A 12,826-nucleotide genomic window follows, 5' to 3' on the forward strand; every position below is an offset into this window, starting at 1 on the left:
GCGTACTGGATAAGCATGAGCTGATTTTCTAAAATCGTTCCTATAGTGTGTGAATGATCAGAGTTCCTACCACAGGTGTAAGATTGGAGAAAAAAATCACCATTGGACAACAGATGTTCATGGATGGATGGATAAATAATTCTATTAATAATAGATTATCTATTGCGATAGATTATGGAAATCTAAGATAGATTTCTAGGCATTTTTCTGTTAACAGCCTTCTTGTTATTTTCCCCTACCTTGAGTTTGTGTGTGCATGGAGGGTTTCCTAGGACAGTCCGAAGACGTGCCGGTTAGAAGACTGATTTTTGGTCAAAAAATTTGAATAGAAACAATATTAATCACCATTGGACTACAGAGTTTCCTAGATGGATCGGTGGATGGATATTTCTATTAACGATAGATAAGAGTTTAGGTATTAGTCTCTAATATGAGTCAAACTCAGATTAAAAGTCAGAAACTTCTACGGAGTTTTCACTTTTGAAGATGTACCTGTTCCAGTGTCAAACAACTTCTTAAATGATGAGATGAAGGGGTTAGTGGTTAGCACCTCTTGGTTCTGGGTTCGATTCTCGCCTCGGGTTTGCGTGCGTGCACGCTCTCTCCAGTGGTTGTTGGGTTTCCTCCGAGTCCTCCGGTTTTGTTCTACAGTCCAAAGACATGCAGGCTAGGTGGCAAATTGACATTTCCAAATTGCCTGTAGTGTGTGTGTGTGCGCGCGCCCTGTGATGGATTGGAACTCCATCCAGGGTGTACCCTAAGACTCGTGCCCTAAGTCCCTTGAGTTCCCCTGCGACCCTGTACATATGATAAACCGGTATAGGCGATGAGTGAGTGAGCGATTAATACACATCAAAATAATAATAATGATGTATATACCTTTTAATTATTATAGCATTTTTTGTTTCAACACTTCTCATAGTGTATAACCATACACATTTTGTGTGTTAAGCATAAAATAAAATGCTTTCCTGTAAGAGAAATAATTATCACCAGTGATGACGCGCGGCGTCTCCGTCCTGGATCTGGATCTTATACACTGCAGCGATTAACTTATAAACTTGATTCCTGAACGTGACATTAAACACAATTTATGATCAGTTTCTAGTCGAATATAACGTTCGGTCCATGAAGCAAGTCATCTTCTGGTGCGTATTCAAATTTTCTTTTATCGACAGTCTGACGTACTAAATGAAGGGGGGGAAATCCTGTTTTCTTTCTTCTTCCTTAAGATTTTACTCATCAGCATCACCGCATCAAATCTATGCCGAGATTTTTTTTTCCCACCACATCGATGTTTATAAATCCGTTTGTGAGCGTTCGCGTTTGGTTCTCCCTCTAAGCTGTTGCTGTAGAAACGATAACGTTTCAGGACGTTACAGTGGAATAAACTGAGATTTTAAGGTTTGCACTACTCTCTGAAAAAAAAAAGAGAAAAGAAAAAAAAACGCTGCGACAGAAAATGAATCAGCACCAAATCTCCTGGCGGTTTAAGCAGACGAGAGAAGAAACGGGGAAGGGAAAAAGTCAGGCGTTCAAGCTGTAATTTAAGGCAGACCGGTTTTTGTGCACGAGCAGAGTTAATCTCGCTGCTTAACGCTAGCGACGAAGCCGTAACTGCGCTCTTGCATCATTTTCCAGCAGCGGCGTTTCATCATGCGTTAAACGCAGGTTTTTTTCTGTACGTCTGTTTGTTTTAAAGCAGTCCTCAGCTTTGATTATTAAACGCTTCATCTACAGGGCCGTGTAGTCGATTTCATATGCGCTCGGGCTGAGAGATAAAGACGTTACTATTCCTTAAAGCATGTTTTTCTTTTACGATGTGCGTTTGTTTTTTTTTGCTCAGAACTGCATACAAAGTGTTTATTTATTTATTTATTTATTTATTTTTAATGAAATTTAAACAAAGTAAAAAACGTCAAAAAACCTGTGGAGTTTTTGAACAGTCATAAGAACTGATGAAGATTTTAGCATCAGCTCCTTCCTGTGATCTTGTACTTATATTATTCAAAAAAAAGTCCAATTACATTTCCTTACATCTCAGAAAAGTGATGTAGTAAACAAAGAAAACCACATAATGCAATAAAAATCTTCGTTTATGCCTTATCTGTGATAAATATCTTCAAATGTACACCTTCATAGGAATAAAGAGATTAATGTGTTAGCGTCAGCTGGAATGCAAATGTTCACGTGTAAGCCTTAATTAGAAGACAACGAACTTTATGTTGCTTTAATTGGAATAAAAATATTCACGTGTGCGCTTTAATCAGAATAAACATCTCCTATGTCAACCTTAACCGGAATTAAACCCGTTCATGTGTCAGGAAAAAAACCCTGCACATGTGGACCTTAATCGGAATGAAAAGGGTTAACGTATTTTTATAATAAAAAAAAAATTATGTTCATGTGTCGGACTTAACAAAAATTTAAAAAAAATTAAAAAACAAATGAAAAAAATAAAAGAAATGCTCACATGTCGGCTTTAACCAGAATAAAACCCTTTACTCCTGTCCCAATCGGAAAAAAGTTTGTGTACCAATTAACTGGAATAAAAACATAAAAACATTATTAAGCAATAATTTGCTTAATTAGACTTCAAAAGACTTGTATGTACATAATTAAAATGTTCACGTTTATGCTGTAACTGGAATAGAAGTGTGCGCCTTTATTGGAAGAAAAAAAAAAGTTTGTGTGTTGCCTTAAACAGTGTGTAAACCTTCACCTGTACACCCTAAATGGAAGTGAAAATTTCATGTGTACGGCTTAACTGCAGTAAATACTTTCAGGGTGAACGTCTCAATGGGAAGAAAAAATAAATAAATTAAGAAGCACCTTTTGTGTGTGGCCTTAAGGGATTAAAACATGTTGTAAACATGACTGTTTACGTGCATGTACCTTAATTGGAAGGAAAAGGCCTAACGTGAACGTTTCCAGTGAAGAATTCTCAAGTTTTAAGTTTTAATTGGAATAATGAAATAATAATGTTCGCATGTATGTCTAAACTGGAACTAAAACCGTTGCGTGTAAAATTCTTCAGAATAGAATTGCTCACGTGTAAACCTTAATGGGGCGCAATTCATCTGGATAAAAACTATTACAGAGTGAAAGCTTTTACATCCTTATTAAAATCTCAAGGTTCATGTGATCACCTCAACATGAATTAAAAAACATCACGTGCGTACCTTAGAAATAAAAACACGTTAACACGAGGGAAGACGAGCGTTAATCAGGGTAGAGTTCAGCAATGTCAAAATCAGGTTTGCATAAAATGAAACGCGTTTGTGTTCTTTAATCAGTCTGTTCGAGACTAGTGTGGATATTGTTGTGTGCGATTACTTTTATGTGTTTGATGCCCTGAACGTGAACATGACTTCTGTTAGACGTTAAGCTATACAGCCTGTGAGGAGGGACGTGTATCTCGTCGTCCTCACGTTTGGAGGCAGGACGCGGTTCGACCTCAGGGACGTGGATTATTCCTTATTGTTGTTCCTCATTCAGTCTGGATGCTAAAGAGGACGATCCTGGGTTAGACCTTTTTCCTTGTGCTGTTGTTTTTCAAACAATAGCCTGAAAGGTCTTTCTTTTATTTTTAATTGTAGGTGTGTAAAGGTACACTTAGTCATACCGTATGACGGATTCCGCACATGTTTACATGCTAAGCGTGCGTGGTGACCTGAGTGAAATATACTTTGGCTTTATTGACTACGGCTGCGAGATTCCTACAGGTTCGAAAAGTCACACTAGCAAGTTTGTAACGCCACATGCCATCCTAAGTGCTAATTTCCAGGTGAAATTGTGTCGTATCCGATTTCAGCACGTTCGACAGACTGGACTGTCAGGTTTCGTAAGCGGCACGTTTGGCTGCTAAAAGTCAGTATTTTTAGATTTAACAAACAAAAACGTCTGTATGTTGATTAATCGAAAGTTGATCCTCGTAAAGTTAAAGTCATGACTTTATTTTATCCCCACGATCCTGTGTACAGTCGTGTCGATTTGATGTCCCTAGATATAGTGCCGTTATTATTGAACAACTCGCCACCTGGATACTAGAGATTAAATTATGACTCATGATTGTTTTGTGTGATGATCAGTGCTCATGAAATGAATATTTATTTGCGTTACAATGCCAAGAATCTCAGATTTACTTTTTTCTCCAGACTCTTAACGTGAATTAGTCTTAAACCCGCTCATTACACACACGCGCGCTTATGGCAGTCTCAAGGTGCTCAAGTTGAGTTTTGAGACATTTGAGGAGTTAAAACAGCGTGCATTTCTAAACCTGTGTGGTAGAAGTGAATTCCTTTTTTGTCTAAGTTTGTGTAGAAATAATAACTATAGTAGACGACAGATACACGCTGCTCAGTAACAATGTAGCTTTTTGCTTAATTTAATTTTAAGTTAAATGTTAAACTCTTGTATTTGAAGTTAGTTTGTAGTGTTTAAATGCTGCATTTGGTTTTTTTTTTAAGTGAGACATTTAATTACTCATTAAAGTTTTTTAAAAATTGTAACCAAATTGGAGGAAAATGTAATATCAAATCACAGAGGTATCGTGATATCGTAATATCTGGAGGTGACTGACTGGTGATACACTTCCCTAATAGACACTAGTGTTGCGTGATATGATCTCAAATTAACAGCGCAATTAATTGACGTTTTATTGTGATTGTGTTTTAATGCATGATAATTTAATTGAATTCGTTGTGATAAAAGACTTCACTATGTTGCTTCCATGTCCCAGACTGGATGGGACGGAGTCATGTGACTACACACTAGAGTTTATATTTATTTATTTGTTTTTAAAAGGTGACCTAATTGTCATGTGCACAATTTGAGATTCTGAATATCTTAATTTTGATGTACCGCCCAGACATCTAGGTGTCGATATGTTGTTGTTTTATCTTTTATTAAGAGAGTAAGTTATGTGACATTCCATGTGTTCCTTATATATTTAGGAAATTATGGCCTGTTTACAAAATCGTCTAGATTATATACTTTAAAGAACTTTTTCCACTTCACTGTACTAAACAAGTTACCACAAGTACATTAAAAGTGTACGTGTGTGTGTGAGTGTGTTAATGCCTGAAAAAAAAACACCCCCTCAGATAATGTACTTTTATGAATGCACATCTTCGGTTTTACTCCTCCTCCAAACGCAGTGTTTATTGTGTTGGAGACACTAAAACTAAAAACTTAGTTTTATTGACCTTGAAAAAGGTTTTTAGCTGATTTTGATGACGTGAGCAGGCAAATGTCACTCACTCGCTGAGCAGCTTTAGTTCTGTCTCCTAATAATCATACACACAACGCTTTGCTGAGAATTAAACTTTGATTAAAAAAAGTTTGGTCTAAATGGTGTGTGTGTGGTACCTCAGCATACAAATTGAATCCATTCCTGCGGTTCTTGAGGTAAAATTTTGTATTGCGAGACACATTTACCCAGAGGAAATAATGTTAATCTGTTGCAGCCAGCAGAAATATTAGCAACACCATAGTCATATTTTGTTCATATTAAAAAAAAAATATTGTAAAGTAAACCTTTAGAAGGAACATGTAAATTAAGTAAAATATGAAATAAATATACATTAAACATCACTTGCCCTTAATTTATGTAAGCGGCTCCCTTTTCTTGCTAACCTTCCATGGGGATCCCATGATTTTATATCTTTACTCGCACCAAAGATGCTGATTGGTTTGCTTGTTTTGCTCGTATGCTGAGAAATCTTCATATGGAATTCCTTGCAGAATTTCAGTCTCTTTTAAGATAAAAATTTGTGAAGCAGGCCATTTGTATACCGAGGCGTTTTTTTTAAGAATAAAAAAACAGTGCTTTGTTTCTGCATGGATTCAAGCTGCTTGAGTTTTAAGGTTAAAAACATTTTTTTTTTAATGAGAACGGCCCGTTTATACTGTGCTAAACTGTGTCTCACATCACACTTGAGCGGGTAGTGCGAGAAGGAGCCGTCCGCTAACAGTTACTCGATCGCAAACTGATTTTTTTTTTTTTTTTTTTTTAAACAGGTCGGCCAAGTATACTCTACATGTAAGAAACCTTGATTTTATTTATACATAATATACAAACACGCATGCGCACCCCTTAATGATTATCGATATCAATTAATTAACTTTACCCTATTTACGAGGGGAAAAGATTTTCACCCATATCGTTCAGCCTCTGCAACCAAGTCATTTATGTTTCCAGCGTTGGTAGACGCTCTCATCCATAGACGTCTCTGTCCATGAATTTCCAACCTGCTCTCTAACAAGTTGCTGCTAATGTTGTAAACTAAACACGAGGGTCACTTTGCGTACTTGTTGGGTGTTAATTATATATTTTATATTTTAAATAAGAGTATATGTTACCCATCTCTTTCAATCTAACTTGCTTTATTGAAAAAATTTTCTCTCAGTCTGATAATTTTTCAGTGCTGAATTGAGTAAAATCTTGTAAAAGTATTAATTTTATAAATACTCCTGATTTAATATATTTAATTTACCCCAGATTTTGTTAGTTTTTAAACCTTCAAAAAAAAAAAAAACTTCAAGTAATTAAATGTAGCCTGTTCCTAATAACGTTAGTTTTTAAACTAGCAGCCTTTAAACAATACAGATCCAAGAGTTTAACCAACATTTAACGCATGCAGTACATGTTTTTTGTCATCCACCATCATTATTATTTATTATAATAATTTCAACCTGGCATATAATTCACTTCTACTACAGGGGAGAGAAACGTGTAAATACTTTACTTGAAGGATTGTAAAGAAACGGCAATGATTTAACGCCTCCAAAGTCTCAAAACCCAACAGTGAGTGTGTGCTGCTGTGCGCAGGCACACAGGGCTACTAGCGCACACGATTTCAGTGTAATTAGCGCTCGTGGTGTTTTTAGACTGGGGTATGTGTGTGTGTATGTGTGTAATGAGTGGCTTTGGGACAAATTCATGCACGATCTTTGATAACGTAACGCCATAAAATGCTTTTCTCCTTTGAGCGACTCGTAAGCTTCTGCACTTCTGGTACAGAATCGTTTATATCTGAGGCTGATCACCGTTTACGGCCAATCAAAATAAAAACCTGTCGATTCTCTCACTCTCTCTTTTTTTCTATCTACACACACACACACACACACACACACACACACACACGGGTTACGTCCCTAGAGCACTTGTGAATTTTGGATGTCGTCACAAAAGCCTAGGAATGCTTTTATTTTTTAAAGTTTAAACTATACATCTGCTCCCAAACTCATTCATTTAATTTTAAACTCGCTTAATACAGTGAAACCTCGGATTGCGAGTAACGCGGTTTGCGAGTGTTTCGCAAGACGAGCAAAGATTTCTAATAAATTTTGACTTGGAAAACGAACCATCTTGGTTTTGACACCAAGCGTCACATGATCACAACTGAGCCAACCTTTTTTTTTCTCTCTTGTGCTGCGGAATTGTGGGTAATCGTCTTCCCTGCTGGGTTTTAGTACGCGTCTCTTACTGGTATAATCAATATCCATGCATGCGTGTACTGTTTACTATAACACTGTGACAACGTGTGTGTCTGTGTGTGTGAAACATTTTATTTTGTGTCTGTACGTGTGTGTGTGTACAGCGCACGTGTAAAGCAAAAGAAAGTCTCATTAGAGAGGTTAAAGATCCATTTTCTCCCTGTATCAGTCTGCTCTGTGTGTGAGTGTGCGCGGGGGGACGGTGTCCAATGACGCGCGCACACAGACCCCTCCTACTTTTACCTTCAGATACACACACACACACACACACACACACTTACACATACACACACACTCTCTCTTTTTGCTGTACACAGAAACACTGCTCTGTCGTGATTCTTTTCAAAGGTAAAGTGCAGGTTAATTTGTTTTATTTTTACTTTACAACAGTGATTTTATTAGTGTGTCGCTCAATTGAGTGTCATTAAAGAGATTTCTTGTTTATTTGTTCGATAAAAGTGTGTTTCCGTTGTGTGCACGTGTGTGTGGAAAGAGTGGAGGAAGGGTAACTGTGTAAGACGAGAGGGGGGAGGGGCTCCTTACTTTAGCTTCACACGCACATCAGGATTTATTTTTACTTCTTTGTTTTTAAAGGAAAGTGCAGGTTAATTTAAATTTTTTTTACTTAATATTTTGTGTTAAATTGTTCGTTTCACAGCCCAAAGAAATAAATAAAAAAAAAATAATTAAGTTTCCATTATTTCTTATGATAAAATTAGATTTGGTTTACGAGTGTTTTGATATATGAGCCCACTTCCGGAACGAATTATGCCCGTATTCCAAGGTTCCACTGTAATCACTTTTAAAAATGAATAAGAGAATGTAATAAGAGAATATTTGTGGTTTCTGCGAAATCGCAAGGTTATCCACGAACTATTATTAAGAAAAAAATTACGACTGACGAGGCCGCGAACTCTGAACCGCTACGTTGTGGGCATCAAGTGTATGTATGAATATGTATGTATGGGTGGATACTTGTATAAAAGGTAAGATTTACCTGTATTGTAGGTAAAATATTTGTTTTTCGCACATTTTGCCTCTGTTGTGATGAAAAATAGGACGTTACGCTATACTGCACAATCCTGACCTCGTATATATTTATTTATTAAAACATAGTAATGGAGGGGGGAAAAGGTTACATATACTGTGTTTTAAGGGCTGACGAACAGTGCCAAGGGTTTGTAGGTTAGACCTGTGAAATGGGAAGTTATAAGAAATTCGATAAGAAATATCGAATAAGTATAAAATATTGTGTTACAGGTCATAAGTATTTGTTGTATGTATTTAAAGCACTTTTATACTGCAGGTAATGCCGAGCCGTTTGGCCGTCTCCCACCAAGTACATTTCACACCTGTAGCGAAACACTGTGTGTGTGTGTGTGTGTGAATAATGATTATCTCGTTATAGTCGAGTGATATTAATTAGGCAGTAAGTGAAGGTTTTGTTCCTGAAGGCAATGTTTTGTAATCGAGGGAAAAAAAAATCAGCGTAAGGATTTGAACGACTTTGACGAGTGAAATTGTGACGTCTAGACGACTGGGTCAGATGGACTCCTAAAACACAGCTCTTGTGGGACTTTACCGGGCTGCAGTGGTCGGGACCGTACAGAAGTGATTCAAGGAAAAAAAAATCAGTGAAGCGGTGGCTGGGTCATGATCATCCAGGGGTCACTAAAACTACAGCACTTTTTTAAATGTGTTGGTTTAAATCATTTTTTTTTTTTTTTTTACAATCATACGGTAAATGCTAGTGTGTTCTTTGTGTGCATTTTTTTTTTTTTTTTTTAAGTTTAAAATTTAATGGATAGTTAACCTTTATTGTTGGGAAAGGTTTTTATTACTCAACCTTAACACACTCGTAGTATAATTCTGTGTATCTTTCTGTCTTTCCTCAGAGTCTCTGTGTAACCGCTGGAATCAACACACCGATTTAATTAACTAATACTGTAACTTGTGTCACACTTAATGCAGCCTGTTTCTGTTCGGATAGTGTGATATATAATTTTAGTTTTGTGTGTGCGTGCGCAAGACGTTTACTTTAACATGATCGTAATGATAACTATATAAACTAATGCATGCGATGATGTCGAGTCTGTACTAGTTGCTAAACACAGCGGAAGAAAAGGTAGTGCTTTGAGATGGAGCGCTGAAAGGAGCCAATCAGAACCAGGTCATCAGAATGTAACCTCCCCTTCAATGTTTGGAATTAAGTACAACAGTGCTGTGATGTTGGGCGTTCGAGTTGTACGACTAAATCATTCGCTAATCTCTGGCCTGATTGGAGAATTAATAGTGTTACTGTGAGCATCTGGGTTTGTTGTCAAGTCAATTAACTAATACATACAAGTTGAGATCGGGATTTTTTTTTTTTCTTCCTCCAAACCCCAAATTAATGAGCAGTGGAAGAGGGTGGAATGTTGTGATGGAACACACCGGCCCCCTTTTCCACCAGAGTGAGGCGGCTTAGAGCCGGCTCGATAGCGAACTTTCTAAGAACTTTGGCTTTATAAGAACTTTCCATGGGTCAAGAGACACGTAGTTACCTCACTGTATGCATCCGTGTGAACTGGCAGGAATGCTAGAAGCAAAGCTAGCGACAAAAAAAACGAAAAGAATAATGATTCTAGCAGCAGGAACAACAGCAGCTTACTTTGGTGAATTTTTAAGGTCCTTGCTTTATCATTACTAGAAAGTACTCGAGCTGCCTATTGATTCCACATATATATATATATATATATATATATATATAAAAAGGTTTTAAATATGGTGGTATCAAACGTTTTGTTGGCCATGACCGTCTCCCGCTCCAGCCCGTGCCAGCAAAGTGTTGGCGCCCCCATTAAACCCCACTTTCCTGTCCGAGGAGGCGCGGCTTTGTCCGTCTAAAAACACAACCGGTTTGAAATTGTGCATCATTGCTGAACCAGGGGTCCAGAACCGCTTTGGTGTGAAAGGGGGGAGTAACTGTTTCCTCACACCTGCTGTGTCGGTCTACTACTTTACCCTACAGACGGGTAACTTTATCAGCGTTTGACATTTGAGGTCCTGAACTCACTCCTGGACCGACAGACGGAAACCTTGGAATGAGAGAAACAACTTAAAAGAAAAAAAATGAGAAAAAGAGCAAGAGGGGGTGAGCAGCCTGAGAGACATCTGATTTTTGTTTTGGTGCCGTCCGAACGCGCAAATCAAATCGGACCTCGGTCGATTCCGTATGCCGTCCTAGATTGGATGACGTCCGATATGCAGTCATGTGACTTGAATGAGACAGTGAGCGGGGATTACATAGGGGGGAAAAAGCTGAGCTTGTTTGTTTGTTTGGCTAAAATGCATAAGTTTTTTAAAACGGGACGATGGGGAGGATAAGAAAAGTCTGTTGTTACTAAGATGTTGGTGGAGTTTCTATTATTTTTCTTGGCTTCACTTGGTGTTCGTGCCTGGAAATGAGTAAGCACTCTGCAGCACCACTCGTACGCTGCTGTGTGCGTGCGCGAGTGTGTATGTGCAGTGGTTAGTTCAGCTTGATGATTTCATGTCCGTGTCTGACGTGACGAAGACGGAGGTCGCGTGTCACGCTGCAGGCAGTAGCAGTACGTCAGCCCTCGCTGCACACACTCGCGGATCTTCAACCAGGAATTGTGCAAGAGCTCGGCACGTTAATCACTGCGGAGTGGGGGAGGGGTGGAAGGAGCATGATGATTAACAGGCGCGTGCGGGGCGCGGTCATATCAAAGGTGGCACCCGACAGGTGTCTGATAGCGACAAGGTGTTTGATCGTGCTGCAGAAGTGAAAGCAAGAGTTTTGTTTGCGATCGCTCGGCATCTCTGCTCAGGCCTCCGTTTCCTCTCCGACGCCGCTTTTGTTTTCGTGTGCGCGTGCAAGCCGGTGCTGGATGGATCCAGACCCGTGTTCTCCACGCGTTCGATTCTGCTGTTCGAAAGCTTTGTAGTCACGGCAACGCTCCTTTCCTCTGCGCTCAGAGAGTTGGACGAGGGGAATGACAAAAAGAAAGAAAGAAAAAGCAGTGACTTGATGGGGTTCCCCGCTGCACGTTTTACAGCGACCGAAACGCCGAGCGTGCTGCACCTGTTCCAGTCCAGACGGCCAACCATCACCGCATCGAGCCACCGACCGACCGACAGCTGCAGCTGCCCGAGTGTTTATTTATAGACGGGGAGAGTCGAGAACTGAATGAGAAGGAAGGAGAGGGGGGCGGGGGGGGGGGTGTGGTCTTGTTGTACGAGACGCGCTTCGTGACTCGCTTCGCGTCCTCGAAGCAGCAAAGGCAGTTAATTTACTTTAGAAGAGTTCGCATAAAGCAGAACAGAAAAGAAAACTCGCAATAATAATAAGCGAAGGACTCGATTCGTAATTCGTAGAAAAAGTAATTCGTCATATGACATTTGCAGCTTTAGTATCGACAGAGACTGTGTGTGTGTGTATCGTGCTGGAATGATGAAGTGTGTGTAGAGGGAAGACGGCGAGGGAGAATCCCCCCCCCCCCCTTCCCGCCACACTGGGGCTCAGGGCTTCACGTGGCTGCAGAAACCAAAACAATGCTCTGCCTCCTGGCACCGCTCCAGGGTGTGTGTGTGAGACAGCTGTGTGTAGGACAGCTCTAGTGTCTGCCTGGCAGTGTGTGTGTGTGTTTCCAGTCTTGCTGTGTAAAAGGAGTGATTCAGCACAAAGATGGTGAGATAAGGGCTGTGTGTGTATGAATATGAGAGAGAGAGAGAGAGAGATCTGTGTGCTGGCGATAAAAGAGGAAGAGATGATCTCCTCTCCAGTCGCTCTTGTGTCGAGCACCTGCTGGTGTGTGTGTGTGTGTGTGTGTGTGTGTGTGTGTGTGTGTGTGTGTGTTTACTCTAGGAGGCGGGCAGTTAAAGTGCCCTCATTTACTACCAGACGCTCCGCGTGATGCATCCAAATGACGACGCGTGCTTTAAAACGAAGAAAAAAAAAACTCAGCCAGGCTGCAAACATGATTTGTTTTTTTTGTTTTTTTAGAACCTCAAGTTTTAGATTTATATTTTATCATATAAGTTTAATGTTTGTGTTATTATAATTATTATTTTTTTTATTTACCTTTTTTTTTTTGCTGACAATAATTCAATTTTTAATGTTCGATTGATTAAAAAAGAAAAGTTTTTAATTGCAGTTTGTGTCGTCATCCTTGCGGCTAGTGTTATTACCTAGCTGTATTTTGTTACTTTTCCGATGTAAAAGTTTCAGCAAGTAAGAGAGCGAGTTGTATGTATGTTTAACACGTGAGCTGCTAACCTGGTCCTAAAAGGGAAAAAAAATGCTAAATAAATAAATTTTTAA

At 39.2% G+C, this 12,826-nt stretch overlaps 2 protein-coding genes across 5 annotated transcripts in view; both read left to right on the forward strand.

The window, feature by feature from the left end:
* The window catches only part of LOC128518710 (sialoadhesin-like), a 1,187,000-nt gene that overhangs the window by 949,492 nt on the left and 224,682 nt on the right, over positions 1-12,826 (forward strand). The window lies entirely within an intron of this gene.
* The window catches only part of crebbpa (CREB binding protein a), a 37,878-nt gene that overhangs the window by 1,840 nt on the left and 23,212 nt on the right, over positions 1-12,826 (forward strand). The window lies entirely within an intron of this gene.

The sequence above is a fragment of the Clarias gariepinus genome, chromosome 3, assembly GCF_024256425.1.
Source record: "Clarias gariepinus isolate MV-2021 ecotype Netherlands chromosome 3, CGAR_prim_01v2, whole genome shotgun sequence".
NCBI classification, from domain to species: Eukaryota; Metazoa; Chordata; class Actinopteri; order Siluriformes; family Clariidae; genus Clarias; species Clarias gariepinus.